The 24,759-nt window shown below is 38.7% G+C and overlaps 1 protein-coding gene and 1 pseudogene across 12 annotated transcripts in view; one reads left to right on the top strand and one right to left on the bottom strand.

Annotated features, from left to right (window-relative positions):
• Nucleotides 1-24,759, top strand: part of ASB8 (ankyrin repeat and SOCS box containing 8) — a 62,118-nt gene that overhangs the window by 4,060 nt on the left and 33,299 nt on the right. For 2 of the 12 annotated variants that reach the window (XM_036252343.1, XM_036252340.1), the window contains exon 1: nt 22,040-22,242. The exons of 6 other annotated variants lie outside the window; for them this stretch is intronic. The gene's annotated coding sequence lies outside the window, so the exon portion shown is untranslated. Of the gene's footprint in view, nt 1-18,505; nt 18,615-20,158; nt 20,283-22,036; nt 22,243-24,759 lie in introns of those variants that run through there. 4 more of the 12 variants (XM_036252342.1, XM_036252341.1, XM_036252344.1 and 1 more) reach the window with 4 other exon arrangements.
• On the bottom strand, nt 6,432-15,217 carry LOC118623703 (annotated as a pseudogene).

Genomic DNA, 24,759 nt, shown 5'->3' with positions numbered 1-24,759 from the left:
ACTAGAGACAGGCTGGGAAAAAAAAAAAAAAAAAGCCCTGCTACTGGTTATAAGATTGGCAGCTAACTGAGAAAGGGATATTATAAATAGAAAGGTTACTGTGCTTTAAAGATAGTGTTTCTTTTCCGGTTGAGTTCATGAACTGGTAGACTAGTAATTTAGAGTAATGTTAGCCAAGGAGATATATATATATATTTTGTTTGTTTGTTTGTTTGTTAGGAGTCTTTATTTTATTTTTATTTTTTTATTGTTGAAAGTATTACAGATGTCCCCCATTTTTCCCCATTGACCCCCTCCTTCCTGCTCCCACCCCCTGTCTGTCTTCCCCAGCCTAGTGTCCATATTGATTGGTTATGCACAGATGCATACTTTTCTTTGGTTCATCTCTTCCCACCCCTCATCCCTCTGAGGTTTGTCAATCTGTTCCCTACTTCCATGACTCTGGATCTCTTGGTTGACAGCTTATTTTGTTCATTATGTTCCACAAATAAGTGAGATCATGTGGTACTTATCTTTTTCTGACTGGCTTATTTCACTTAGCACAATACTCTCTAGGTCTCTCCATGTCGTCCCAAAGGGTAAGAGATCTCTTTCTTACAGCTGCAAAGTATTCCTTGTGTAAATGTACCACAGCTTTTTTATCCACTTATCTACTGATATAGCCCAGGATACTTTTTCCTGTAATAAAATTGAGGCCTTTTTTGTCCCTTGCTTGTTTCTTCCCTAATTCTGTTCTAAGACCAAACCAAACAACAACAAAAACTCTCCACATTGATCAAATATATAACAAAGGAGATATAAAGATCAGTCTTTCTAGGCTAGTAAAACCAAATTAAAACCAAACATCAAACATAGATCAGAAAAACAATATTCCAGGAATTGGAATTAACCTTTAAACAACCTTAGCAGCAAAACTTCAAGACCTTGCTATTCTCCACAGTGTTGCCTGGGTCCCCGAGAAGCAGAGGGTAAGTGTGAAGTTCACGAATGATTGCCCAGATTGAATGAATTAAACTGGGACTGGATTCCCCTTAGAGGTTGATCCTGAATCACATATCCAATCCCCTGTTCATCCCAGTTTGCCCATTTCCATCACACACACCTGCTTCTAGTTGCTTCATATGTTGTTAAAAATCAATTTCCTCTTATTAGTGGCATTAGTTGCTTTTGCTGCTCAACAGAACAATGAGTAGCACCCAAGACATTTTCAGGTGTGACATAATAAACTGCCCACAATTTCACACTAGTAGAACATTGATATCTCTGGTGTTTAAACTGTAATGAGACCAGTAGGACATAGGCCCCTCTGTTTCATTTTTGTGAACCTTTATTAATGTTTAGGGGGGCATGAATTTCACAGAAAAGAGTGATGATGGAGAAAGGTTCTGAAACGATGGAGATGGAGCTTGTAGATGATGCCAGGGCTGGGATTTGAGTCCAGGGAAGAACGGAAATAATCGATATGTGTGAGAGAATGAAAACAATAAAGAATTTCTCAGTAAATGCTTAGCTCTGAGGCAAACCAGCACAGAAGATAGGGAACTACCTCATTCCCTGATTCCACAATGAGGGCAAGAGGCAGGATGAGGCACTGAAGTAAGATTTCTGAAAGGACTTCTTGAGAGTGAGGCCTTGACATTTGGGAAAGAGTCTTACTTGTCTGAGTTTATCTTGAGAGGAAATAGATTTGTCATATTTTCACACCCTACTGCCCCCCTCTTAACCACAACCCAAAACTTGAAAGAATCCTGAAGTGACTGCGTATTTTTCAAAAGAGGAAGATTATCGTAATCTCTGATACCCACAGTTACTTCTCTAGTCCATTTCCTCTTCCCCATTTCTACAAGCAAACTTCAGGTCTTCTCATCTCATGCCTAGAGGACTGTAATAGTTTCCCTTTCAGGCTTTCCTCTGCACACATCCCCCCGCCCCCCCCCATGCATCCATCTCCTCACAGCACTCAGAAGAATCTACCTCAAATTCAGATTTGAGTCTTTTTGCAACCCAGCTTAAAATGTCCCAAAGGTTTCCCATAGCCTCCAGCCCCACTTTCTGCACCCCTTTCTGTCTCACTATTTACCCTCCAGATGCACAAATCTACTTGTAATTCCCATACCCCCAGCACACTTTCATACTTCCATACTTTTATTCATGCTTCTCGACTTTTTTTCCTTTTGTTTTGGACCTCTATTAATTTTGAAATATATAAAAGTAAATAAACATACATATACAATTTAATGAATAAAGACAATACCTGTATAATCACTACCCAGGTCAAGTAACAGAATATGCAAGCATTTCCTCCTCTCCACCACCCGAAGTTCCCCCTTTCTTAGCTGGAGTGTTCACCCTCCTAAGGGTAAACACTATCTTGATAATAATTTCCTTTTTTATAGTGTATCAATCACATATTTATATTTCCCTAAACAGTATTCTGTAACTTTGCCTGTTTCTGAACATTATATAGATAGTATTACAATAAATTTATTCTTTCGAACTTTATATAAATGAAATCACAGAATTTATATTGTGTTTTGCTAATTTTTCACACTATATTTGTAAAAGTCATCAATGTTGTTGGAGTACCCGTGCTTGTTTATTTTCATTGTTCTACTGTATTGCATTGTGTGGATATACTCCCAGGTATGTGTCTACATTCTATGGTTGACGGACATTTTTAGGTTATTACTAGCAATGCTGCTATGAATATCCTTGTACATGTCTCATGGTGCAGAAGTTTTCCAAAGTTTATATATATGAATGGACTAGCTGAATCATAGGGTATGCTTGCTTGCCTTCAGCTCTACTAGAGAATATCAAATTGTTTTCAAAAGTGGTTGTAATAATTTACACTTCACCAACAGGGTAACACATTCTCATTACTTCACATTCTCTCCAACACTTGGTTATGTCAGATTTTTAATTATTAATTTATCTCTGATACAATCCCAAGTGCCTAGAACAGTGCCAGCTCATAATAAGCATGCATGAAATATTTATTGAATAAATAAATATTTCTTAATTTCCAAGCATGGGGATTTTCTAATTGTCTTTTTTGTTATTGATCAGTAGTTTAAATCCAGTAGTTGAAGAACACTTTCTGTTCAATATCAACCTTTAGAAATTTGTTAAAACTTGCCCAGTGGACACATTTTTGTTCATAAAAAAAATTGCATATATGCATCATGAAAGAATGTGTTTTGCGTTTGTTGAGTACAATGTTTAGATATTTCCATTAGTACATTTAAAACAAATGTATAAACTGTTCATAAAAATCTTCTCTATCTTAAGTGATTTTGTCTATTTATATTACAAATTACTTAGAAGGGGTTATTGTAATCTTCCACTATGTTTGTGAATTTGTCCTTGTAGTTATGATAATTTTTTGCTGTATATATTCTGGTGCTATACTGTAAATATAATTTACATATTTAAATAGCCATATTTTCCTGGTGAACTGAACATTTTTCATTATCAGGTGGTTTCCTTGTTCAGTAATAATGCTTTTGCCTTAAAATTCATTTTGACTGATATTATTATAATACAATTGCACCAGCTTTCCTTTGGAAAGGATGGTATATCTTTTTCCATTCTATGCTCAACCTCAGTTTCCTTAAGTTTTAAGTATACTGCTGGTAGACAGCATATAGTCAGATTTTGTTTTGCTTTGCCTTTCATTCATTGTGGCATCCTTTGTGAGTTATTTAGAGCATTTAGTCCATTTATAGTTAATAGTAAAAAATTAATATTTGGACTTAAACTATATTTGTGAATTTATCTATTTTCCATTTCTGTTAGGTTTTGCTTTTTCTATTTTGAAACTCTTTTATTATGTCTTTAATAATTTAGGATTGTTGCCCTGGCCAGTTTGGCTCAGCAGTTAGAGCATCGGCCCGTGGACCAGAGTCCTGGGTTTGGTTCCCGCTAAGGGCACGTACCTCAGTTGCAGTTTGTCCCTGGCCTCGGTTGGGGTCGTGTGGGTGGCAACCACTCTCTCTTATTGATGTTTCTCTCTCTCTCTTCCTCCCTCTCTCCCTCTTGCTCTACCTGAAGATGAATGCAAAAGTATTCTCGGGTGAGGATAAAAAAGTAAAAATTAAAAAATTTAGGATTGTTATGTAGTTTTGGTGAATTGACTGCTTTACCATTATGAAATGGCTTTTATTTATGCCTGGTAATATTCAATGCTGTAATAATTACTAGTCTGGTATTAATGAAGCCACTTCAGATATGTTTGGACTAATGTTTGCATGGTATTTATTTTCCTTTTGTCATATCTGTGCCTTTCTATTTAAGATGGGTTTCCTATAGACAGAATATAATTGGGGTCTTACTTTTGTCCAACCTGATCATCTCAACCCTTTAATTGAGATGTTTAGACCATTTACATTTATTATAATTATTGATAAGATTGGATTTCAATCTATAATCATGCTATTTGTTTCCTGTTTATCTCATCTGTTGTTTCTTTTTTCTTATTCTAATATTTAAACTAATTGAATTTTTTTTTATCCTCACCTGAGGACATTTTTCCATTTTTTGTTCAGATAGAGTGGGAAGGAGGAGAGAGAGAGAAACATCGATATGAAAGGGACACATTGAGTGGTTGCCACCCGCACGACCAACCAGGGCTGGGGACAAACTACAATCGAGGTATGTGCCCTTAGTGGGAACCAAACCCGGGTCTCTCTGGACCGCAGGCTGACGCTCTAACCGCTGAGCCAAACTGGCCAGGGCAACTAATTGAATTTTTAAATGATTCCCCTTTAGCTCTTCTTTTTTTCTCTTTCTTCTGCTTTGTTTTATTGTGGTTGCTATTATTTTTTTAGAGCAGTGTTTTCCAATAGAATTTTCTGTGAAGATGGTATTATTCTATATCTGTACTGTCAAGTATGTGTAATCACTAGCCACATATGTTTATTTGATACTTGAAGTGTAGCTAATATGACTAAGAAATGGAATTTTTAATTTTCCCTAATTTTAATTTTAATAACCACATGTGGCAAAAAGCTACTTTATTGGACAATGCAGCTCAAGAGTTTAACAAGATACACCCTTAACTTATCGCAGTCTATCTTTAAATAGAGCAACATACTTTCACTTTCTCCCTTTTGTCCTTTGCGTTTTTGTTGTTACACATGTTACTTCTACATATACTTAAATTCCAAGTGCACTTTTATTATTTTTACTTTAGTCATTTATCTTTTTAAGAGATTAAAATGTGAGTAAAAGCCCTGGCTGGGTAGTTCAGTTGGTTAGAACATCGTCCTGATATGGCATGGTTGTGGGTTTGATCCCGGTCATGGCAAATACAAGAGTCAACCAATGAATGCATAAATAAGTGGAACGACAAATCTATGTGAGAAATATATTTTTAATATTTTAGCTACATATTTATCACCTTTTGCACTCTCTTCCTGTTATTGATTCAAATTTTCATGTATTATTTTTTTCTTTTGCCTGAAGAGCTTCCTTTAGCATTTTATCTTTTGTTTGTTTAAAATAGTCTTTATTTCAACTTTATTTCTGAAAGATATTTTTGCTGGGTAAAAACTTCTGGGTTAACTTTGGCTTCTGCCTTGCATAGCATATATATATATATATATATATATATATATATATATAAATTGATTTTTTAGAGTGAGTGGAAGGGAAAGAGAGAAACATTGATGAGAGAAACACTGATTGGCACATCAATTGGTTGCCTCCCACACGACCCCCAACCAAGGCTGGGAACTGAACCTGCAACCCACGTTATATGCCCTTGATCAGAAATTGAACCCGCAACCCTTCAGTCCACAGGCCAACTCTCTAACCATTGAATCAAACTGACCAGGTCTTGTGCCACATTATTGAAGTATTACTTTGACTCACAATACTATTATATATATTTAAATTAGACTCAACTACAAAATAAAACTGTTTACCTAAGCAATATAATTCTCCTCTAATAAAAATAACTTTAGTCTGGCCGGTGTGGCTCTGTGGTTGAGCATCAACCTATGCACCAAGAGGTCGCTGGTTCGATTCTCAGTTAGGGCACATGCCCAGGTTGTGGGCCCAATCCCCAGTGGGGAGCATGCAGGAGGCGGCCAATCAATGTTCTCTGTCATCAATGTTTCTATCTCTCTCTCTTCCTTCCCCTCTCTCTAAAAATTAATAAAGAAAAAAAATTTTTTTTTTATCCTCACCCGAGGACATTTTTCGATATTTTGTTCAGATTGAGTGAGAGGGAGAGAGGGCGAGAGAGAGAGAAACATCGACGTGAAAGCAACACATCGAGTGGTTGCCACCCACACGACCCAACCAGGGCTGGGGACAAACTGCAACCAAGGTACGTGCCCTTAGCGGGAACCAAACCTGGGTCTCTCCGGACCGCAGGCCGACGCTCTAACCGCTGAGCCAAACTGGCCAGGGCTCAACTAATTTCTTTAATGGATATTTTGCAGCAAGTTTCTGAAGTTTTCCAGTTTTTCACACTTTTAAAATTCTTTCAAATGCATTAAACAATGATACTATTTCTTGTCTGGTAAGATGGTATTCATAAGTGGGCCCACTTTCTGCATATTTGCTGTCAATTTCTTTGAAAACAAGACCTTCCAAGCAGTGCCCAAACCCTGAGTCTGAATGTTTTCCCACAGCTGACATTTAAGCTAACCAACACAATCCATAATTTTGGAAAGATTTCTATAATGCAGCCTAAAATCTGCTTGTAATTATCTTGCTCCTTTTTCTATCCCAAGTAAAAAATGAATTTCATAAAAATGCAAGAGAAAATATTTAACTTTGTGAAATATTTTCAAGAATAACTTTGTTTTTTTCAATATGAAACTTGATTTCCAGTGAGTAGTTGAAAATCTGGGTGTCCAGAGAATTTTAGATAAAAGGTTGTATTTTAGATAAAAGGCTTTACTTCTTTTAAGTAGAGAAAGTACAGTTTTTTTGGATTTTCCCCTTCAGTCAAAATTCCATCAGACCCGCTAGTGAAATTCTGTAATGTGTGTCCCTATTTCTTTTCCAAACAGGTATCTTATAAAGGCTAGCTTGCACTCTAATGCACAGTAATGCTTGCAAGTAGTACAGATATAAGTCTGAAGAAGGCCCTTTTTGGTTTTACACAGAGATTCCCCCAGCCAGCAGTGAAAAATGTTCCCTTCACATTTTCTTTGATTGAAAGCAAAAATATATAAAGGTCTTTAAATTACAACTTGAAACAATTTTCTTCATGGAGGATTATTATATTCCCTATCTTCCAAACATCTGGTCTCTTATAACTGTGTAATGCTTAGAATTAAGAACAATCTACATAGTCAGTATCAGGGTTCTATATGTCATCAGCTTCATTCAGAGATTCATCCATAGCTCCAGGTTATTTATTTATTATTATTATTTTTAAATTTTATTTATTTATTTATTTTTTATCCTCACCTGAGAACATTTTTGCATTTATTTTCAGATAGAGCGGGAGGGAAAGAGGGAGAAGGAGAGAGAGAGAGAAACACCGAAGTGAAAGGGACATATTGAGTGGCTGCCACACACACAGCCTCAACCAGGGCGGGGGACAAATCGCAACTGAAGTACATGCCCTTAGTGGGAACCGAACCCGGCCTCTCTGGTCCTCCGCTGAGCGAAACTGGCCATGGCCATAGCTCCAAGTTATTTAGCTTATTCATATTTTTCAGTGAGATTATTGCTTTCTTCAGAATACCTGTAACTTACAGATTTAATTTAAAAACTAAATTTTTAAATTATTTGATTTTACATTTTTATTACTACTTACACTGAACTTATTTGCCTTTATCTTATAACATACATATAACATTTTCACAATGTCAGTATTAGTACTAATAATAAAACCACACAATGAAGTTATTTCTTTGCAGTTTGTTTTGTTCTTAGAATATATCCCCCTAAAGGACAAAGTCCTGTGTTCAAAAGTCATTTTAAATAATTCTTTCTTTGGTTATGTAACCAGTCTCATATCCACTTAGGATTATTTCATTTGTTTTCAATTTTAGGGATTGCTCTTTTTACTCTTTTAGGTTTAATCAACTTTTTGAATATGTAATATAATTACATGATTCTAAAGTCTATTTTTAAAAAATTAATTAATTAATTAATTTTAAGCATAATTAATTAATTCATTCATTTTTGTTACGGATGTCCCTCACCTCCTCTCCACTTCTGACCCCCACCCCCCACCTTCACAGTATTGTTGTCTGTGTCCATTGGTTATGCATATATACATATAAGTTCTATGGTTTATCTCTTCCCACCCTACCATACCCTTCCCTCTGAGCTTTGTCAGTCTGTTTCCTACTTCCATGTCTCTGGGTCTATTTTGTTCATCAGCTTGTTTTGTTCATGATATTCCACAAATAAGTGAATTCATGTGATGTTTGTCATAAAATATACTCCAAGTCTCCTTTCCATTCCTATCCCCTGATACCAGGTTCTTCTCCCCCCCTTTTATAATAACCATTTGTTACTAGTTTCTGGGTTATCTTTCAATGTTTCATTTTGTACAAAAGTAGCTCCTATATACACTGTTCTGCTCCTCACCTCACATAATATACTGCAGCAACATATAGAAATAGTTCACTTAACTATTCAGCTCCTCACTGTTGGTGATATTTGGGGGTGGGGCGCGGGTATTTCTAGTCTTTTGCCATTAAAATAATGCCACAGTGAATAACCTTGTGCATGTATCATTTCAAGTTTGTGCAAAAGTATTTTTAAAAATATATTTTTATTGATTTTTATAGAGAAAGAGGAAGGAAGAAGGAGAAACAGATAGAAACATTGATGTGAGAGAGAACCATCGATTAGTTGCCTCCTGCACACCCCCTACTGGGGATGGAGCCCGAAATCCGGGCATGTGCCCTGACTGGGAATTGAACCGATGACCTCTTGGTGCACAGGTCAACGCTCAACCACTGAGCCACAATGTCTGGGCCAAACATAATATTTTCTCAAACGCCATAATTTTTATTTATTTATTTTATCTTTATTGTTGAAAGTATTACAGATGTCCCCCCCCCCACTAACCCCCTCCTCCCCTTCCTACCCCCCTCCTGCCTTCCCTACACTATTGTCTGTTTTCATTGGTTGTGCATATATACCTATAAGTTCTTTGGTTTCTCTCTTCCCACCCACCCCATCCCCCTTTCCTCTGAGGTTTGTCAGTCTGTTTCCTACTTCCATGTCTCTGGATCTATTTTGATTGTCAGCTTATTTTGTTCATTATATTCCACAAATAAGGGAGACCATATGGTACTTGTCTTTCTCTGACTGGCTTATTTCACTTAGCAAAATACTCTCCAGGTCTCTCCATGTTGTCTCAATGGGTAAGAGATCTTTCTTTCTTATAGCTGCATGTATTGTATAAATATACCACAGCTTTTTAATCCTGCAAATGTACTTTTAATATACATTCCTAGAAAATGCGATTGCTGGGTTAAAGGGTGAATGCATCTATTTGTAATTTTGCTAGATAGTACCAAATTCCCCTCCTTAAGGGCTGTACCATTCTATACTTCCACCAGAAGCATATCACTGAGTCTCTTTCTCCAGAGTTTTGGCAACAAATGTGTTCTTAAACTTTTGGATTTTTGACAACACAGTAAGAAATGCTATCTCAATGTAATGTGATTTGTTTTTCTTTTTTGACTGAGTTGAATCTGTTTTACTGTTTTTGGGTCTCTTGCATGGGTTTTTAAAACCCCATCTATTGATGTCTTATGCTTATTTTTCTACTGGATTTCTGTCTTTTCATTTCTAGAAGTTCTTCATATGTTAAGGAGATTAACTCTTTTCTGTGCTATAGTTGCAAATATTTTGTCCAGTGAATCATTTTTCTTTGGTTTTACTTATGGTATTGGAGCCATGAAATTTAAAAAAAAAAAAATGTAATAGAATTTATCAGTCCTTTATTGATTCTAGATTTTTGAGTCATAGAAATGCTTTTCTACAGTATACCTCATGGGTCTATTATACAGAAATCTACCAGTGTTTTCTTCTATAGTTTGTAAGGTTTTCATTTTTGTTATATTTTGTTAACTGATCCATGTGGAGTTCATCTTGGCATACATTATAAATTATGGATCCAATTTTACTTTTTTCCAAATGATACCCAGTTGTTTCAACAACACTTATTTAAAATTACATCTTTGTCATATATTAAATTTCTTTATGTATTTGATTGATAGATACATAGACTTTTTAAAATGTTCAGTTAATATGTTTGTCCATTCATGTACTGATTCTACATGGTCTTAATTGTGAAGCTTTATAGTATTTTAGATGCCTGATAAAACCAGTCTTTCTTCGTTGCTTCTCTTTTTAATGTCTTCCTGGAAGTTCTTGTTTATTTTTTCCATATCAACTTAAAAATCTATTTGTCTACATAGGGATAATGCAAAGTCTTATGATAATGGAAAAATTCTATATCTTGATTTAGTGATGTGGTGGTGGTCACACAAATCTACACATACAACAAAATTGTATATAACTATATACACACACAAATGAGGGCATGTATGACTGATGAAAACTGAATAAGCTCTATGAATTTTACCAATGACAATTTCTTGATATTGATATTGGACATAGTTATACAAGATGTCACCATTGGGGGAAATTGGATATATGAGACCTTCCCATATATTAATTTATAACTTCTTGTGAGTCCATAATAATTTCAAAACAAAAAGTAAAAAATAAAAAAGTCAATTTGTCTAACTAAAAACAAACAAAAATATTTGTTGGAATTTTTATTGAAATTATATTAAATTTACAAATTTACTTGTATCTTTCATTTGTTTGAGTCCACTTTTGTGTCTCTGGGGAGTATTATATATAAAGTTTTTCTCAGGTTTTTACATGTTTCTTATTTTATTCCTAGAAGTTTTGTAATTATGGTTGCTATTAAAAACGGGATGTTGATGTTCTCTTCTAACTGACTCTTCCTTGTATCCATGAAGCCTTCTGTAAATCATTTTTATGTCCTGCTACCTTACTGAGTCTCTTTGTTTGCAGTCAATTTTCATCGACTTGCTTTCATTTTCCAGACAAACCATCATATTATCTACAGTTTTCATACATTTAATTGTTTTCTCTGTAGCACTACTGTGGCAAATAACCTCCAACACCGTGTTAGATGTTACAGTAATAGTAGACATTCTTGTTTTGTTTCTGATATTAGCAGAAATGCCTCCAGTGTTTTCCCATTAAAATAGTAAGATGCTGATAACCAGGATGCTTTATGATGCTAAGAAAATACTCTTCTATTCTTCTTTTGAAAATTATTATATTAAGAATACACCTTAACTTCCGGTCAAGATGGCGGAATAGGTAAACGCGGTATCGAGTCCTCCCACAACCACATTAAAGTTACAACTAAACTACAGAACAACCATCATTCAAAACCGCCTGAAATCAAGCTGAATGGAAATCCTACAACTACGGAATTAAAGCAGCAGCCGCATCCAGACTGGTAGGAGGGGCGGAGGCGCGAGGGGCAGCTGCGCAAGGACGGGTTGGTCCCACACCCAAGTGTGGCGGATAAAAATCAGGAGGCTACCTCGGCTGGGAAGGTCCTTCCTGAGGACTGAGGGGTCCCTGTCCCACACCAGGTGCCCCACTCAGGGTTCCAGTGCCAGGAAGAGAAGTCCCCATAACTTCTGGCTGGAACTGAGGCTCAGTGAGGCTGAAGCGGCTGGAGCCCCAGGCAGCTCCTTAAAGGGCCCGCGCGGACTTATCAGATTCTCTCCCTCTAAGCTTGGAGGGGAGGCAGCTCTAAGGGCACCAGAGACATACAGGGAAGAACTGAGCTGTTTTGCACTGGAGCGAGGGCTGGAGAGGGGGCTTTCTCAGGGACAAATGTGCTGTAAGAGGCCTTTGTTCCTTTGGTGAGCCCTTCCCTGGGGCGGCAGACAGAAGCCATATCTGGGACTCCAGCAACCAGGCTCACACTGGTAGCCCCGCCCTGAAGACTCCCTGAGGCCCCCCCCCCCCCCCCCCAACTTTCAAGCCCACCCAAGCTGTTGCCACTTGCTTAACCATAGGATTGGCCTATCTTGGATCCTGCTTCAGGTTTTTCCTAAATTCTTTCAAAGGAGCAGCATCTGGTCTCAGCGAGCCCCATACCTCTCATTAAGTAATATAATGAAACAAACACAGGGAGGCAGCCAAAATGAGGAGACAAAGAAACAGGTCCCATATGAAAGAACAGAACAAAACCCCAAGAAAAGAACTAAGCAAAATGGAGATAAGCAACCTAACAGATGCTGAGTTCAAAATACTGCTTATAAGGATGCTCAATGAACTTAGTGAGAACCTCAGTGAACTTAGGGAGGGCCTCAAGAGCATAAAAAAGGACCAGTCAGAAATCATGGATACACAGTTAGAATTGAAGGAGGCATTAATTGAAATAAAGAATAATTTACACAGCTTCAATAATAGAGGACATAAATCCAAGGAGCAAACTATCGATTTGGAATATAAGGAAGCAAAAAATGCCCAATCAGAACAGCAAAAAGAAAAAAGAATCCAAAAAAATGAGGATAGTGTAAGGAGCCTCTGGGACAACTTAAAGCGTGCCAACATTCGCATCTTGGGGGTGCCAGAAGGAGAAGAGTGAGAACAAGAAATCAAAACTTCTTTGAAACAATAATGGCAGAAAACTTTCCTAACTTGGTGAAGGAAACAGACATACAAGTCCAGGAAGCACAGAGAGTCCCAAACAAGATGAACCCCAAGAGGCCCACACCAAGACACATCATCATCAAAATGCAAAAGTTTCAAGACAAAGAGAGAATATTAAAAGCAGAAGGAGAAAGGCAGCTAGTTACCTACATGGGAGTTCCCATTAGGCTGTCAGCTGATTTCTCAAAAGAAACTTTGCAGGCCAGAAGGGAGTGGCAAGAAATATTCAGAGTGATGAAAAGCAAGAACCTACAACCAAGATTACTCTATCCTGCAAAGCTGTCATTTAGAATCGATGGCCATATAAAAACTTTCCCAGACAAGAAAAAGTTAAAGGAGTTCATCACTACCAAACCGTTATTATATGAAACGATGAAGAGTCTTTTTGAAGAAAAAGATAAAATATATGAACAAACAAAATGGCAGTGAATACATATCTATCAACAATGGAATCTACAAACAAAATGAATAGGTAGAACAGAAACATTCTCATAGATACAGAGAACATTTTGTTGGTTGCCAGATGAGAGGGGGTTTGGGGGAATGAGTGAAAAAGGTGAAAGGATTAAGAAGTACAAATTCACTGCTAGACTGACAAACCTCAAAGGAAAAGGGGTTGGGGGGGGGAGAAATAAACCAAAGAACTTATATGCATAACCAATGGACACAGACAATAATGTGGGAAAAGGTGGGAGGGGGGCGGGAGTGGGGAGGAGAGGGTCAATGGGGAAAAATGTGGAACATCTGTAATACATTTTACATCCAAATATATATATATATATATATATATATATATATATATATATATATATAGTACACCTTGAACTTTATCCAGCACTATGGAGGTAATTTCAAGGCCTTTTTAAAATATATAATTATTAAATATATTAATATATTTCCTAACATAGAACCATCTTTGCATTTCTGAAACAACTTCCACTTGGTCATGACATATAAGGCTGTTTGATTCTATTTGATAATATTTTATTTAGGATTTTTGCATTGATATGAATGAATGAAATTGGCATGTAGTTTTCTCTTTTTGTGCACTCTCAAATTTTAGTTTCAATGTTATATTATTTTATCAAAGAATTTTTGAAGTTATCATTTTTCTGTGCTTTGGAATAGAGTTGGGATTATAGGTCTTTAAAGAATCCCATTTGAAACTATCTTGGATACTTTTAAGGAGATTTAAAAAAAATCTAGCCAGTATTTTAATTTTTTCAACAGAATGGCTGGTCTAAATAAGCTATTCCTTCTTTTTCCTGGTGTGTGTGTATGTGTGTGTGTGTGTGTGTGTGTGCATAAACCCCTCCCAACTTTTGTTATCATATTTACTCCCTCTAATTCATAGATTTTGTTCAGTTATCATCTCCTCTCAAAGTTCTCTGAACCCCCAGGTTGTGTGAAGATGCCTCTTTTCTGGGCTCCTTCTGGACATTGTTCATTCTTGCATAGATGCATTATATTGACATAATCCATTAATGGTATCAAGAGTTACTCAAGGATAACTCTGTTAGTCAAAAGTTTTTTGCAGACAGGAATCCTGCACTGCCTCCACTTTTTAACTTCCAGTGTCTAGCGCCAGATACAGTGCCTGCATATAGTAGTAGCCTCAATAAATATTTGATAAACGGAACTTTGATGAGATTCCTTCTCCCCTGCCCCCCCCCCCCACATTTCTTCTCCAGTTCTTATCATTGTAAATGGCTCCTCAGTTCATCCAGGAGCTCACAGCAAAAATCTAGGAATCATTCTTGGCAATCTGTGCCTCTTCATTTTCAGTTTGTAATAAATCACCAAGTTTTATCAATTATTACCTTAAAGTATTTCAAATTCACCCTCTTCTCTCCCTTTCTATGGCCACTACCCTCACCCAAGCTCCCATTATTTCTTGCCTAGATCACCTAACTTCTCTTCTCTCTGTTTTAATCCTTGCTCCTCCCCTTCTATAATACATTCTTTATCGGAAAATCAAAGTGGTCCTTTGAAACACAGGCGTTATGCCCTGGCCGGTTTGGCTCAGCGGTTAGAGCGTCGGCCTGCGGTCCTGAGAGACCTGGGTTCCCGTTAAGGGCGTGTACCTCGGTTGCAGTTTGTCCCCGGCCCTGGTCGGTCGTGCAGTGGCAGCCACTCGATGTGTTCCTGTCACATCGATGTTTCTCTCTCTCTCTCTGTTCCTCTCTCTCCCTCCCACTCTACCTGAACAAAAAAAAATGAGAAAATGTCCTCGGGTGAGGATAAAAAATAAAAAAATAATTAAAACACAGGCGTTATTATAAAACCTGCCAATAGCTTCCTAGTCTTTTTGGATAAAGTTTAGAATCCTCAACATGTCCCCAAAGACCCTGCCTGATCTGGAGCATCCTTACCTTTCCAGCCTCAATTTTAATCCCCACCTCCTTATTCTGGCCTTTTTCTCTTTTTCCAGCATCCTAACCTCTTTTCCTCTTGAAGTCTTTCGATATTCTTTTTCGTTTGCTGGCAAGCCCTCTCGCTGCACCTCCTCCATACTTTTAATCTAGTTATGCCTATTCATCTTCCACGTCTGTGTTCAATAAAGTTTTTATTGACCTCCTAGTATGATTGAGGTACTCTACTAAACGGCCATATTGCCCTCCAAACTTATCACTATTGTGATTTTTTAGGCATTCAGATGATTCTTTGGCTAGTGGTTGTCTCACAGTAAACTACAATTTCCCTGGAGGCAAGGACTATGTTGATCTTATTTTCAGCTGGATATTCAGCATCTATCATGATGAACAACACAGTAATAGGATTTAATAAGTATTTGTTGAATGAAAGAATGAATAATGAACAAAGAATGAATTACTATTGAACTCTGAGCAAGAAGCCTGAAGGAACAAATGCTCTATGTCCCCTCCAGGGGGAGACACACTCCTACTAGAAATATGGGACTCAAGCAACCAAGATTCTGAGATCAACCATAACTTGATTCTCAAGCCCCTGAAAATGATTCAGAGAATTGAATCATATTCTTGCTCCTAGAATTCTCCACATCAGTCTGTACCACCACTGGTACCAGGCGAGTGGCATTTTTTCTGTTAATTTTCCTCCCTTGAACAATCTTAAAATCTCTCCTGCTAGAGTTTGTCTACTCAGTCTTGATTTGCTAGGAAATTTAGCTATAATTGCCCACATTCCTGGAAAAATAGTACCATGAATATGTAATTTAAATACTATCATTAACATTGTTATTTGCATCTTTACTGTAATTTTTTTTTTTTTCAAAATTCCTCAGACAGTCTTCATGAAGTCTCAAAATCTTTCAAAATTATTTGAATAGTAAAAAATATAGGTGAACTTGTAGGGCCAAAAAAATAATAAACTATTGATAAAAAGCTAATTTAAAACCATAAAACAGTGTTCCATAAGTTTCCCTGAGCCTTGGGGAAGGTTAAAGGGAAGAAGAAAGAATGAAGTTTGAATACTGAGAGCATGTCTGCCTCTGAGCAGTTTCTGAAAGAAGTCCTTGTTTAATCCTACGACACATCTTGGGAGACTACCCCTGTTGCACATTAATACTGTTCTTTTCTTGGCTGAATTACTTTCTCTAGGACAAAGTTTAAGTGTATAAAAAAATCTCATAAGGCTGACATTATATTTCTTTGAACTTGATTTTTCTTTTCTTTTGCTCTATTTGCAAATCTTTTTGATTTTCCTTTTATAAGCGCCTTGGAGTTCTTTCTCAGAACCAGTACATAGAGACATTCCAATTTCCCTGTCTTCGGGAGGGAAGTTCACCTCAGTTCAATTCAGTTTGCATTTATTCAATACCTAGAGTGAGTTTGGAACAGAGCTGTGGTGGGGGGTATGTGCAGGAAATCTAAGTTCTCAGAGGCGCTTACAGTGTAACTGGGAAGACTAGATATTTGGTAACCTCCTTGAACAAATATAAAATAATACAAAGATGACATAGGTAAGAACCAGCATTTATATAGTATGCAAAATTACCCTCCACAAATGTGATTGATCTATGTTTTGTAAAATTAACCCTTGGGGTATGTGTTGTTACTTTCATCCAGTTGTACAATCAATAAACAAAAACTTAGATACTGTAATTTGCTTAGGTAAAGTGACTAGAGCTAAGATCAGAAATGGCCACTTGATCCTGATGGTGTTCACATAATACTACATTGTTTCTAAAATAAGGAATATGCTGTAAGCAATAGCCCTAAAAAATGAGAAAGTTCAAAGTAAAGAGGAAATACACTATTATATTAATTAAAGAAAGCTTATTTTTCTCAACTAGTCTGGCATTTGGATCTTATTTTTCACCTAACTTTGTTCATTTTGATTGAGTCCCCTCTCTCTCCTTTGCTCTAATAATATCTTTAACTGCTTTTGGTTCTTTTCTTTTTCTTTGATGATGGGAGAAGAACTTCTTTGGAAGAATCGCTTCTTCTTACTTTCTTTAGGAAGGACGTCAGGAAAATTTTGCCATTACATTAGTCAAAGTGGCCCCTGAAGAGGGATGAAGCCTTTGTAGACAGAAGACTAATTAATGAGCTCTGGCCAGAACCCAGGAAACTGTTATGAAAGGCTTCCTGTGACCACTCCAAGAGGCTGCAGGGCAGAATTCCCCTCCTCCAGCACATTGTCATTCCAGAGGATTGCACTCAAAATCAGGAAAGGGTTTGGAGTCAGCAGGTGAAGAAAGGAGTTTTTCACCCCAAAAAGGCCCGTGGCCAATTGGTAGCCAGAATGCTCAAAGAGCAAGCACCCAGATCTGTAACCTGGGCAGCTCGATGGCATCTAATTGCAGAGACTGGGTATAACACAGGTTGAACAGCGATAGCAGCAATAATTACAAACAAAACATCATTACCAGATTTCTAGTTCAAGTTTTACGACAAGGTCTGAAAATAGGAACACTAATTGTACTGTCAATCAACACCATCTAATGAACCCTTCTTGAGAACAGAATGGAATGAGCAGGGGAGAGAAAAAAAAATAATGAAAAAAGTCTACGAGAGATACAACACATTAAAAATGTAGATAAAAAACAACTTATGGAAGCACTTATAATCAAAATATGAACAGAAATAAACTAAAATATATAAAGACAAAGTTGGAATGTTAAATGCAAGATTCATGGGATGTGATCAAAATATACCTTTACTTTTTGGCTTTTACTATCTTTTAAAAATAGTTACTGGGAGGTGATAATCTTCCTCTGCCCCTGAATGGAAATTTGAGCAAATTCCCTGACTTTTTAGTTCATTTTTCTATAATTGACAGTTGCTTTAAGTAAAAAAAGAGAGTCTTGATTTAGTAAATAGAATGCTTCCAGTCCAAGATGGTAACCAAATACTTCAGTCTTCATTCTAAAGTACTAGTCTAAGACTTCTCCTTCTCCTCCTCTCCTGCATAAGGCCTCCTGTGGCTGGTGGCTGCGTGCCTCTGACTTTCTCCCCAGCTTACCTTCACCTCCACTAGCTAACTGCTATTTGATCTGCTGTGTAAAAGTGTAGGGAGGCTGGACAGCTGAGAGGACAGGGCAGTTCTGTTTTGATAGGGTCTATACTCCCTGGGTCTGGCAGGTGGTTAAAGTTGCCTCTGAAAAGGTTCTTTGGAGATTACTATCATCAGAGACCTCTTGCTTGAGTTCCTTTGTCCTAGGCAGACACAGATGGTTGCTTGTGACAACCTCTATAGGTTCTAGTTCTGTGTTTCTCTCTAACTTCTGGTCACTGGGTCCCTCCATGCCTCCAGACAGCCCTTTTGAATAGACCAAAGGCAACCCCATGCTAACTGTCTTCTATGTGACCCAAATCAGGTCCAGGGAAATATTCAGTCATTTGTCATCCCTACCAAATCTGGGAGTATTCGTGGATCCCGATGTAGCCACCTCTGCTTTGTGGCTACTGCCCTCTTTAAGTTTACAGGTAAGAGTCAATGCAGTTCTGTTTTACAACTATCGGGAACAATTTCCAAGCTCTCTAGTCCCACAGAAGCCCCTCTTTAGACTTGAGGAGAAGGAACAGCACAAGTACTGCCTCTCCCTCTGGGTGTGAGAGGAGTGGGGACTCAATGGCACAAGCAAATTTCTCCCCAGGAAACATCTTCACAGACCCTTCCTTTCTACACTATTTTGATCTCACTATGAAGTAGAACTGTTCTTCAACATTGACTTTGTACATAAAAACGTCATTGAAATAATCATCTTTAATTGCAAATTAGTCATCTTTAACCATTTACAAAAATGTCTCCCAGCCCTTGATAGAAAGGGAATGTCTTTCCATCTTTATCTTCCCTGCACTGTTGATTAATGGATGAATGAATGGATCTGAAATCTTCTTTGGTTGCCCAGTGGATTGTCAGAAACACTATAAAGTAATTTGCATGGGTAGCCTATTTTTATTACTCCCTGGGAAACTAATCATTCTATATTTATAACAAGCTGGGAGTTTCCCAGAATTTATATACTCTAGCATTTATCAGCCAAGAGATGAAACAACATGAGGGTGGGGGGGATTCCATTTCCATCTTTTTAAGGAAGAGATAGATAAATAAACATAAGATAGCTTAGGTTTTTAGAAAAGTCATGTGATGTCAAATCAAACCTCATTAAAAAATTTCCCCCAAAGGTGTGGGAACTGTGGACATTGTTTGAGTAGTTCATTTCAAAACCCTAAAGCTGGACAAAACAACAGAGAAACAAAAAATTAGATTTAAAATATTTAGCAAAATGTTGATGCGTTAAACATAGGTGATGGATATAATGAATTTATCATACTACTCTTTTCAGTGTTTTGTTTTGTTTTTTGTATGCTTAAACATCTTATTTTTAAAATAATATTTAAAATTTGAAGCTGGGCCCTGGCCGGTTTGGCTCAGCGGTTAGAACGTCGGCCTGCAGTCCAGAGAGACCCGGGTTTGGTTCCCGCTAAGGGCATGTACTTCGGTTGCAGTTTGTCCCCAGCCCTGGTTGGGTTGTGCAGGTGGCAACCACTTGATGTGTCCCTTTCACGTCGATGTTTCTCTCTCTCTCTTTCTCCCTCCCACTCTATCTGAACAAAAAATGGAAAAATGTCCTTGGGGATAAAAAAAAAAAAAATTGAAGCTGGGAATCACCAGTGTCTTTACTCTCTTTTAGAAACAAGGAGCCAGAAGAAGCAAAAATGTAACAGAAAATACATAAACTTGGTCATCTTATAATTAAGCCTTCACAGGTCCCATTAATATATTAGTAATAGCCATAAAACTGTTCTCATTTAAACTAGGGAGTAAAAATTTTGGAAGCAGGAATTTTTGCTTAGGAATTAGGTAGATTCAGCATTTATAGAAATAGAAGGATATTTGAAGATTACTTCAGCCCATGCTCTCACTTTACAAATGAGAATACCGATGCCCCCGTTGCCCCCCAATCTCAGAACCAGGACAAAAACTAGGTTTCTGTATTATGTTTTTTCTTTCTACCATGACATAGGTTGGCACATGACATTGAACAAGAGCTGCCAAGGCATGGGACCTCAGAGAAGGGACAGATGCCACTCTTCAGATGCAGTACTTCCTTTGGCTGAGTCCTTTTGACTTTATCATGTTGTGTACAGGTGGGGACCTCCTTCTTTTGTGCAGTGGGTTCTCTGTGGCAGAGCAGTAAACCCAGTAGAGCTAGACTTAATAAAATGAAAGCCAGAGAGGTAGTCAACAACCCTTCAATAGGTCAGTTGTGTGAAGCTGTGCTCCACTTTGAGAAAGGTATAGGTGATGCCAATCAGAGCATCACCTTGAGCTGGAGAGAGGGAGACAGCGGGCCTGAGCCCACAGTATTTACTACATCTCTGCCTCTCACCTCATTAATTTCCCAGCCAAGTAGAATCCAAAGGGTCCAGGGGAGAATATACCACTGGACTATTAATGTGAGTCACACGGTTCTGGGAATTTGAGAGGTACTGACTGAAACGAGGTTAGGTCTGGATAAGACATGTCGGTGGCTTGATTTTTCTTATGATTGCCCCTGCTGGTGGCCAGGAAAGACTAAGTTTCACAGATAACTCCTCCATTTGGGATCAGCATGTCCCTGTGTTTGGAGGTTTAACATTCTTTAACGCCTTAATATACTTTTCTGGTTTAGAAGCGATGGGCACAGAATCAAACCATTTTCAGTTCACTGATTTGATCAAATACCTTAGAGTCGTTTGGTGGATGGGAAACTCCAGTTTCCACATAATAGCATTCAGGTCCCTTCAAACTTTCCCAAGTAAATCTATTAATTAAAAACAATGTAGTTAATATGTAGCTACAGCTTCAAATCAAGTCTCCAGACTCCCTCCTAATCAAAGGGCTGCCCCTAAACTACTCCCCCACAGAGCTGTCAAGGAGTCTAATCCAGAGTCTGGAATTGGTGGCTTGCAGGCTGAATGCTGCCTGCTTTTAAAAATGATTCTTAAAAATAAAAAAAAGTTGCAAACATTTGCAATTCGGGAGAATTCACTTTTTAAAAATCTGGATTTCAGCTCCTTTTGAAAGATTAGACGATCTTATCATAGTAGAGTGGTGGGAGGTGGGGACACATTCCTGCATGGCAAAAATCCTTTGCATTTGGAATTCAGAGGAGGCACACTCAGGGCATGAGCTTTTCCAGTTCGCCACCCCCTCACTGATGTACATGAACTGTCAAGACCTGCTTTGCTTTCAAATTGGTTAAATGCTGTTTAACCATTGGAAAGTGGGTGCTGGGGCACTCTTGGTTAAAAAGGCTGCCAGATACATCTGTGTGGGCTGCTTCACTATTTATATGCATCACTATGTGCCATTGGCTTCGAAATGTTTATGCTTTATATGGAACGTACGCCAGAGAGGTGTCAGCATCTCTCTTGGTGGGACTGGTTATTGTCAGCACGTGCCTCTTTTTCAGTCCTCAACATTTGAGCTACTGCACCTTTTAAGTGGTGGTTTATCTTTGGTATAGCTCCTTCTGAGTGAGGGCTGACAATATCCAGGAGGGTTCTGGGGAGCATAAATATGTTCCAATATTATGAATAATTCTGGAAATCTCTTTTATTTGCCAAAGGCACTTCTAACGAACAGTTCAGTCTCTTAAACAACAGAACAAGTGTAGAGACTTGGAATAATCTGGAAACGAGGTACCCAGCCTGGATCTCAGATGGAGACATTGGGAGGCAGGGGAGGGGTATGGATGGGCCCACTGCAGGCCTGATCTAGGCGGGTGCGGCCCCACAGAGTCGGCCCGACGGCCGTGCGAGTGAGCTTCGTCCCCACCGGGGCAGACCAGAGCCCCGCTGCAGCGGCGAAAGCGCCACATTGCGCCTGCGCGCAAAGCCTCTGGACAAGCAGTAAAAATGACCCGTTAACTAGGCCTGGGTAGGATCAAGGCTGCTTCACGAGTCTGCGCAAGCTCGTCCCTCCTACGGACACTGGTCAGTGCGCACGCGCCCATCCTAGTAGCTCTTTAAGTCCTGTAAACAGAGGCGCCCGCCGGTGACAACTTCTGCTTCCGGGTCACTCCTTGACAGCGGCTCTCACGACCCAGCTCAACCCCACGGTTCGGTGAGTGCGACCCTCGCTGCAGGAATGCCTGCATCCAGGTTCCCTCACCCGGGGCACCATGCCCAGTAACGCTTCCTCCACTCCCCGCTCGGGTCCGCGAGCCCTCGAGCCTGAGACATCGCCCCGGCCTTTGGGAGATCCGAGGGCGGGGGTTGGTCCGCCTTTGGGGTTCCCGCGGCGCAGACTGCGCGACTCTCCCAATCCCTACCGGGATTGCTACGGTTTTGGGGGAGCACACGCGGAAGGTAACGTCTGAGGTCTTCGCATTTCGTGCCCTTACCCTCCGCCTCCTAGTCTCGGCGAGACAAAGCTGCCGCGAGCCCTCCCCCAGGAGGTGCGGTGGGCTTGGGGTGCTGCTGGTTGGGCCAAGGGTCTTCCCGGCCGCGGCGAAAGCCGCAAGCCGGGGCCTCACTAGCACCAGAGCTGTTGAATGTCGCCTCTCTCCCACTTTGTTTCTAGCTTCACAATAAAAACCCCTTGGTGTTTTCTCTGGATCCGAAGTGAAAGAAAACGGGGAGAGAGGACTTTCAGTTCCAGCAGAGAAATGGGGTCACTTGGGGGTCAAACCGTGCAGGGTTGCTGACCAGAGATAGGTCGATTTAGATTTCCTTGACCTTTCCTGACAGTGAACCGTAGTCAATGTGCCTGGGAGTTTTACTCTTCTCCAGGAACTTGGAGGCAGCAGCAGAGGACCACTGGTCATGGTCTGAGTTAGGAGTTGTTAGGAGTTCCAGTAGCGCCCCTAAAATGATTGCAGGGTTTATTTAGCATCTTCAGTTTATCATGGTCTAGAATTGGTTAACAGAACCTCGCTTTATTCTAAGCCTTCCACTCTAGATGCCCTGTCTTCCACCCCCATTCTTGGACTCTCTGACTCAAATGCACCTCTGCCTGTTCTTTTTTCCTTGCAACAACGAAGTATAAGATACAGACCCTTGTCTCTGAGGAGTTTAGTGGTTGTTGGAGAAATTATGCCAATTCTGAACTATCTAGAAAATTTCATAGACATATAAAACATTCATAATAACATAGGGGAGAAGAATTCCCAATTTGAATCATTGATACCTATGAATTGAATAATTTTAACTTGCATTCTATTAATTAATACTGTATATATTTTAAACAGACTAATAGCTAGTGATTAGCAAAACAGAAACTATTAGAATTCATAGTATGTTGCATAATGTATAAGGGGATACTCTATTATAAAAATAAAAAATTACATAGTATGAAATGACCAAGATAATTTTAGGGTTTTTTTCCTTTAGTAATCATCATATGCATAACATGTTTAATTACAAATCTTGCAAGCATTTTTATTATTTTATTTATTTTTATATTTTTAAAAATTGATTTGAGAGAGAGAGAAAGGGAGAGGGGGAGAGAGAGAGAGAGAGAGAGAGAGAGAGAGAGAGAGAATCATCGATGACAAAGAACATTGATGGGCCCCTCCTGCATGCCCCCCACTAGGGATTGGGTCCACAACCTGAGCATGTGCCCTGACTGGGAATTGAACCGGCGACCTCTTGGTAGATGGGCCGAAACTCAACCAGTGAGCCACACTGGCTGGGCAAGTCTTGAATTTTTAAAGATCCAAAGTAATAAATTTTTCATTGGTTCAACAAATGTTTATTGAGTACCTGCCATGTGCCAGGCACTACTAAAAATAACACTATATTTACCTCCAAGGAACTTATAATTTAATAAGAACAAGGATTCTAAACAGTTACACATAGTTATGACATTGCATACTGTATTTTCTCTACAATTCTTGATATATGCCTTTTCATTGCAATGTTCCACCTTGTTTGCTGTAATTTTTAATGTTTCCCAACTAGTATATGGCTGTTATACAGCCAAAACTTTTTCCATAGTTGATTTTAAGTATATTGTATTATTTTCTTCTTTCATCCTAGAACTCTCTGTCTTGTGGTTTCAACATATATTTGGCCAAATCTATTTCTATTGTCACAAATGGCGAGTTACTAAAATTTTTAATTCATTTGGCACTTAAATCTGCTTCTTTTCCTATAAATTCATGTGTCATTGGTGTGAACTTTGACATTTTTTCTAATATTATATAGATGACTCTAGAATTGTACTTTTGCATTTTTTTCTTAGTTTATTTATTATTATTATTATTTTTTACTTTATTGATTTTAGAGAGAGGAAGGGAGAGGGAGAGAGTCCTGCATGCTCCCTACTGGGGATTTGGCCCACAACTTGGGCATGTGCCCTGATTGGGAATCAAACTGGCGACCTCTTGGTGCATGGGTCGACGTTCATCCATTGAGCCACACCGGCCAATCGTTTCTTTCTTTCTTTATTTTAAATTTTTTTTCTTTAATGATTTTAAAAAGAGAGGAAGGGAAAGGGAGAGAAATAGAAACACTGATGAAAGAGAACATCGAATGGCCGCCTCCTGCATGTTCCCCACTGGGGATTTGGCTCACAACCTGGGCATGTGCCTTGATAGGGAATTGAACCGGTAACCTCTTGGTGCATGGGTTGATGCTC

Source organism: Molossus molossus, unplaced genomic scaffold (assembly GCF_014108415.1).
Source record: "Molossus molossus isolate mMolMol1 unplaced genomic scaffold, mMolMol1.p scaffold_m16_p_10, whole genome shotgun sequence".
Lineage (NCBI taxonomy): Eukaryota > Metazoa > Chordata > Mammalia > Chiroptera > Molossidae > Molossus > Molossus molossus.
The sequence above is the reverse complement of the archived record's forward strand: the minus strand, read 5'-3'. Positions and strand labels throughout refer to the sequence as shown.